Source organism: Odocoileus virginianus, unplaced genomic scaffold (genome assembly GCF_023699985.2).
Source record: "Odocoileus virginianus isolate 20LAN1187 ecotype Illinois unplaced genomic scaffold, Ovbor_1.2 Unplaced_Scaffold_4, whole genome shotgun sequence".
NCBI classification, from domain to species: domain Eukaryota; kingdom Metazoa; phylum Chordata; class Mammalia; order Artiodactyla; family Cervidae; genus Odocoileus; species Odocoileus virginianus.
Genome location: NW_027224266.1, coordinates 3,959,296 through 3,966,954, shown reverse-complemented (window position 1 = coordinate 3,966,954; position 7,659 = coordinate 3,959,296). Strand labels below are relative to the sequence as shown.

Below are 7,659 nucleotides of genomic sequence, written 5' to 3'. Positions count from 1 at the left end.
ATACATCACAGTGTATGATTCATAGCAGGGGTCTAAAAAGAACAAGTGTAGGGTCCCATTGTTTTTTTCCCCTCTGGTCCCACCAAATGTTTTGAACTCATTTTGTATCTTCCTGCCCCAGTGCCTAGAATTAGCCATTTCTTCAAGGAGCCCTGATTCCATTTATGGGAGAATGGTGTTTAGAAACAAAGATCTGGATGCGCGGTGTGCTTCCTACTGTTGGGGTGTAACTGTTTCTAGGTCATTTCAGCAGCCAGAGCCGGAAAATATATCTAAGTATACTATCTTACATATATAGACCTATCTATATTTCTGTATCTATTTACCAACTAGAGAACAGTATTTATGTATAGTTCTTTTTGTTGACAGTCTTACATTAGTTAAAACATGGGCTTTTAAAAACACATATATTGAGGTATAATTGACAAACATTATTATACTAGTGTCAGGTATATAACATAATGACTCAATATAAGTACATATTGCAAAATGATCACCACAATAAGTCTAGTTAACATCCATCACTATACATAGTTACAAATTTTTTCTTGTGATGAGAACTTTTAAGATCGACTCTCTTAGCAACTTTCAAATATGAAATATAGTAGTATTAACTATTATTAAATGAAGCACAAAATGATTCGTGTAAATGAAGTAGAAATACATAAAACAAATGCAAATTAAGATAAATGAAAGATGAAAATACATTAATAGACTGGGCTTCCTTGGTGGCTCAGTGGTAAAAAATCTGCCTGCCAGTACACGGGACATGGGTTTGATCCCTGGTCTGGGGAGGTTCCACATGCCACAGGGCAACTAAGCCTGTGTGCCACAACTACTGAGCCAGAGCTCTAGAGCCTGTGAGATACAACTACTGAGACCAGGTGCCACAACTACTGAAGCCCGAGCCCTAGAGCCCATGCTCCACAACAAGAAAAGCTACCTCAATAAGAAGCCCGTGCAATGCAACGAAGGGTAGCCCCTGCTTGCCAAAACTAGAGAAACCCTGTGTGCAGCAACAAAGACCCAGTGCAGCAATAAATAAATAAATAAAATAGTGACATGGAAAGATATCCATGTCCTAATCCCCACAACTATTGAATATTATATCATATGACAAAGGGGATTTTACAGATGTGACTAAATTAAAATCTCGTGATTGACAGACTACCCTGGATTATCCAGGTGGGTCCTAAATGTAATCACAAGGGTCCTTAAAGAGGGCAGCAAGAAAAAAAAAAAAAAAGAGGGCAGCATGAAAGTCAAAGGAGATAGTAGGAGACCTGAGAATGGAAGCAAAAGGTTGGAGTGATGTGAGGAAGGAGTCACAAGCTGAGGAAAACAGGCTGCCTCCGGAAGCTAGAAAAGTCGTGGAAAATGAATTCTCCTCTAGAGGTTCAAGAAGAAACCAGCCCTACAACAGCTTGACTTTATTTAGCCTAGTGAAACGGATTCCAGAATTTCTGGCCTCCAGAATTGTAAGAGAACAAATTTGTGTTAAATTTTTATAGAAGCGATAGGAAACTAATACACATATCTTTAGTTTTGCCTTTTTCAAAATGCCATATGAGGACTTCCCTGGTGGTACAGTGGATGGGAATCTGCCTGCCAATGCAGGGGACACAGGTTTGATCCCTGGTCTGGGAAGATCCCACATGCCATGGGGCAACTAAGCCTGTGAACCACAACTGCTGAGCCCAAGTGCTGCAACTACTGAAGCCGGTATGCCCTGGAGCCCATGCTTGGCAACAGAAGAGGCCACTGCAATGAGAAGCCCAAGCATCACAACTGGAGAGTAGCCTCCACTCTCCACAGTTACAGAAAAAAACCCTTGTACAGCAACCAAGACCCAGTGCAACAACAACAACAACAAAAAGCCATATCAATAGAATCATATAGTACTTTCGGGTCTTTGGACCCATTTTGCTTGGCAAAATGAATTAAGATTCATCAATGCTTATGTTATGCCTACTTTACCACAAAAAGATTCATTCATTTTGCTGAGTGAATCAATAGATCTTTACTTCTTATTACTGACTAGTATTCCATTGTATGCATGCACCGGTTTGTTTACGGGTTTCCCAGGTGGCAAAAGTGGTAAAGAATCTGCCTGCCAAGCAGGAGATATGGGTTCGATCCTTGGGTCGGAAAGATCCCCTGGAGAAGGAAATGGCAACCCACTCCAGTATTCTTGCCTGGGAAATCCCATGAACAGAAGAACCTGGTGGGCTACAGTCCATGGGGTCACAAAGAGTCAGACATGACTTAGCAACTAAACAGCAACAGCAACCAGTTTGTTTATCCATTCACCTGCTGAAGGACATCTGGTTGTTTCCAGTTTTTGATAATGATGCTATAAATATTTGCATACACGTTTGTGTGTGTACATAAATATTCATTTCACTTGGCTATTAAAACCAACTCATAGGTATTCATAGCTTTTAGGACATGGAGATGTAGATTTAAATAGCATTACCAGGGAAACATATTACTAAATAATACAAACAAAAAAAAAACAGGCTTTTAAAGGCCAAGGTTACTTTCACAGAATAAGCCGTAAGTTCTCAGTTCCAGATATCTTACAAGACCCCTTTGTTAGATATAACATCTTAAGGACATCTTAAGAAACCAGAATATTGTCTTCTTATTCTGTTGCTGGGATTTCTTACAACAGCAGTTAGGAGGGCCCATGGTTTTTTCAGACTAAATGCTGAAATTTCATTATTCAGAGCTATGAGAAATAAGGACAATTCTAAGAAGATTAAACTTACTATAGAAAGGAAAGGGGCAAAAAAAAATTACAAACAATTGGAATAGGAACATGTAATGTTATCCATCTACGGTGTAAATAGAAAAAAATCTAACAACAAATATTTGAATTTCTGATTTACAATATTAGCAATCCATTCACTCCTAGTCCTTAGTATTGTTTGCTATGAAACTTTGTCAAATGGTTTCATGAATTCATTAAAATGTACCTGTTCTTTTTCAACAGATATGCAGTGACACTTCTGCCAAGGGAGTTTTGCCTGAATACAGAAAAAAAATAAGACATTCAAACATAGAAGTGGCAACATTTTCCCCTAAGGCACCAAAGCAACAGAGGAAGAACTCTGAGTTGCAACACTCAATGCAAAATCAGGGTCATGTCACATAATTTGCAAAAGGTTTATAAAGCCAACAGCGAAGTATTTAACAAATATTTGTCAGGGTATGGGATTTCTCCTATTTACAAGCTAACAAGTTAGTCTGTTACCATTTCCTGGATGCCAGCAGCACAGTAAGCAGTAGCAGCACCATCAGCATATTTGTGTGGGTTCCCCACAGCCCCAAGCCCAAAAAAGAGGCCATGCAGAGGGGCCAGGAGGACATACTATGTACACAATTCATGTCTGCATCGCAGCCAAAGGACACTGGCCTTGGGGAATTGACATCTTTTGTAGCAAGCTTGCTTTTTACCCAGAAGGAAATATCACCTCCTCCCTCAAGGCAGCTCCTTGCACATACAGCCCAGAGAACTGAGTCGGGTAAAGTGGTCAGGGCCTTGCATTCCTGGCACCTACAGCAAGAACAAGCAGGGACACTCCGGGCTGTGTCAGATTGTGTCTCCCAATTATACTGTGCCCAGAGAGAAAAGAGGCCATCTCTCCTCCCACTTGAAGTGAACAGTAAGATGTACTGTCTGAAGTTTTGCCCCTAGAAATACCTTCTGCCTTAAGCTGGTGCCAGCAAACTGTGCAAAAACCAGGCCTGTGTTTTTTCCCTGTTAACCAGTCATAGAGAACTCTGGGGGAAGCCATAAATGTGGATTAAGTGAGAAATAAATTGATAGGATAAAACCACAGGAGTTTAAAACACCTCTCCAGGCAGTTTACTGGTGCCTTCTGACTAGCCTGGATTCAATCGTATATATAACATTATCATTTTCAAACAGAATACTGGTGTCATATCCAACTTTATGCTTCCATGGATTAGATAACATCTCGTTTCTAGTGGTCCTTTCAAGTGGCATATCTCACTCTCCTTTTGCCTTCCAGATCTCCTGCCCATGCTCTCGAATGAGTGAACCTACCCAGAAGCCAGAGGGCAAGGAAATCTATTGATCCAATCCTTTCCCAGGGCACAGTGAGGCAGAGAGGGTGGAGTGAATCTGGAAGGGCAATGGAAGATATCCAGCACAGCCCATAAATGGCATTGATGTCATTGGTGTGATTTTCTAAAATATTAAACCATTCTTGGTAAGGTTCCAAACAAAACAACACATACTCCTTTCAATTTACACAGTAGTTCCGTTCCTGGAAAATTCCAGGATATTAAAACTGCTCAAAAAATACTTTGAGTTATGCTCGCTTCAGCAGCAGTATACTAAGATTAGAATTATACAGAGAGGATAAGCATGGCCCTTGCACAGAATGACATGCACATTTGTGAAAGCATACCATATTTTTAAAAGTGAATTTTAGAAAAAGAAAGAAAGTACTTTAACTTTACATGTAAATGAGGTTAGGCTTAGGCTTGGACGACCACAGATAGTTTTTTCATACACATGGATGGCTAGAGGGACGTTTGAAAATTATGTAAAACAGAGGAACGTTCATCCCTGTACAAATGTCATAGACACTGAAGGACACATGACATTCTTGGCTCCTGCCCTCTAACTGCCAGGAGATCCCTGCCAGGGGATTCCTGTCAATCACTGTAACAACCAAAATAGCCCCATGTGTTTTCAAAGTATACCCTTGATGGCACTGCCCCCAGGGAGACCCACTCTCCTAAGGCGAAACATTCATCCTTACAGAATTTGGGTTTGATACTTCACCCGTTAGTGGCCGGGGGAGACAACAAATGGAAGAAATGACTTCTCGATTCATGGCTCCTCGTTCAGTCCAATATACAGAAGTCTCTGACCCAGCTACCAAACACTTGCTGCAATTTCTAGCAACATGGAATTGTGAACTTGAATTTTATGATTTGGTATAAACAAAAAGTAAGAAAATAAATGGATGCAAAGCTCAAACTTCACATGGAGCCAGGTAAAGTTTATAAATAACCACAATTCCTGTGACTTGAAATTAAACTATAACATTTTTCTACTTTTAATTTACATATTTTATTTTTTTTTAATTTTGTTTCTTTTTTCCGCTGCACCGTGGTGCATGTGGGGTCTTAGTTTCCCCACCAGGGATCTAACTTGCGCCCTCTGCTTGGGAGCATGGAGTCTTAACCCCTGGACCACCAGGTAAGTGCCTTTACTTACACATTTTAAGTAACACATACATGTTATATAAAATTACAAAATCTAGACACAAAAATAAAAAGTAAAAACATACTCTGTGGCAGACAGAATCATGGCCCTCCTCAAAGATGTCCATGACCTTATCCCTGGAACCATTTACATGGCAAAAGGGATTCTGCAGATGTGACTAAGTGAAGGATTTTTTTTTAATCAGAGGATAATTGCTTCACAATGTTGGTTGATTTCTGCTATACAACAACATGAATCAGCTATATGCGTACATAAATTCCCTACCTCTTGAGCCTCCCTCCCACTCTATCTTTCTAAGTGAAAGATCTTGAGATGGAGAGATTACCTTGAATGATCCATGTGCGCTCAATGTAATCACAAGGATTCTTAGAAAAGGGAAGGAGGAGAATCAGAAGGCCTCAAAACCTATAAGAAAATAAGTTTGTATTGTTTTAAGCTACTAATTTGTGGTTATTTGTTTCAGAAATAAGAAGAAATTCATAAACACCCCCCCGCCACCCGTCACAGAGATCCACCATTGTTAACACCTCAGTACCTGTACTTCAAGAGGTTTTCCTACACTATTATGTGTATGTATGTGTGTGTACTTTTTGCAAGGATGGATCACAGTGTACATGCTATTTTATAACCTCCTTTTTTAAGTCAACCAACTCCATCTTTCCATTTCATCAAATACCTAAACCATATTAAAAATTTCCCAAATAACATAAAAATGCCCTTATCATTTGTTTCATCCAAATCATGATCTGTTCAAGGACCACCCATAGCATTTAATTTTTAGGTATCTTTTGTTATGATGTTGACTATTGAAGAGATGGTCCTACAGTTGTTCAGAGCAACCTACCACCTTCTGGGTTTGTTTAGTTTCTCTATTTTGAACATCATTATTAAATAATGGGTTTTCACAGAATTCATTTGTTTCCTTTAATTGCCACCATTAGTCTTTATAATGTTCTAAATGTTATGACTGTGGCCAGTGGAACATAACCTCACTGATTTTTGAGAACATTATGGATTGTGAGCATAAAAGATGTCCCTAGATCTCCTTGTGCTTTCCCTGTCCCAGCCCTGGAAAAAACTCTTTCTCCAAAAGGACCCAGCTTCCCTTTAAGGGGAATGGTCTTTAGAGGCTACAACCTGAGCACGAGGGAGTGTTTGTTAGTACTGAGGTGACATTGCTTTTAGGTCATTTTAATGGACAGACCTAAAAAAAAAATACATATTGTGGCAGACAGACTTTACGGTGACCACTATGATCCCTGTCTTCTGGTGTTCATACCTTTATGTACCTACCTCCTCCCAAAAGTGGGAAGAACTATGACTTGCTTCTGGTCAGTAGTATGTGCCAAAGGTGAAAGGATGCACATGATCATATATATGTACATATATGACTATAGCATGTATGGCTAACACCAGTCTTGCAAAGACACTATCTCCCTTGCTGGTTTTAAAGAAGCCAGCTGCCATGTTGTGAGCTGCTTTTGGAGAAGGCCACTTGGGTAAGGAACTAAGAGCAGCCTTTGGCTGAGAGCCAGCAAGAAACTGAGGCCCTCAGTCCAGCAGCCTACAAAGATTGAAAGGCTGCCAACAAACATGTGAGGTTGGAAGCAGATGTGACCGCAGCCCTGGCTAACACCTTGATTGCAGCTTTTTAGTCCCTGAAGCAGGGCATCCAGCTAAGCTATGCCCAGACTCCTGACCCACAAAAAGTGTAATATAATAAATGTATCTTGCATTAAGCCTCTAAGTTGGTAGAAATATTGTTATGTATAATAGATAATTAGCACACTAGTTAATCATGGATATACATAAATATTTTCAATTCCATTTTAATATTTCAATGTTTTCCTCAATTTCCTGGATTTTATCCTAATATTTTTACCAGTAATGGAACTACTAGTCCTATCCCCTGGAGGACTGCACACTAAATTGTGAATGAAAAACTGAAAATGAGGGATCTCTTTTCCATTCTTCCTCTCTTCCAATGGGAAAATTTATTCACTCATATTTTTTTTCTTATGTCCTTACTCATTTAAGTAAACTAAGTCTATGAAATCACTTCATGATACTTTTAGCCCTGAGATTCCTTTAGATTGTTACTACAAATTTTAATATTTCCTGTAAATATAGTACTTTATGGTTTAAAACAAATTTGCTCATGTATAGGTTTCTATAATAAATTTTGGAATAGTATTCAATTAACAGCCATTTGATTCAGGTAAAATTATCATACAAATTATCTACTTCTCGCTAATGATGTTTATTTCCCCAAACAAGGTATATCTACACTTCAAAAAAAAGTTTTAACAGTTAATACACAGTTTGATTCTTCATATTTTTAATTCACATATTAAATAAAAATTCAAAGTCCAAACTCTGAACAAATCTTATGA

The 7,659-nt window shown here is 39.0% G+C and overlaps 1 non-coding gene across 1 annotated transcript; it reads left to right on the top strand.

Annotated features, from left to right (window-relative positions):
• The first annotated feature begins 4,343 nt into the window (after positions 1-4,343).
• LOC139033379 (U6 spliceosomal RNA) lies at positions 4,344-4,448 on the top strand. Its single transcript, XR_011485959.1, has one exon. It is a non-coding gene; the product is annotated as a U6 spliceosomal RNA (small nuclear RNA).
• Positions 4,449-7,659: the final 3,211 nt, after the last annotated feature.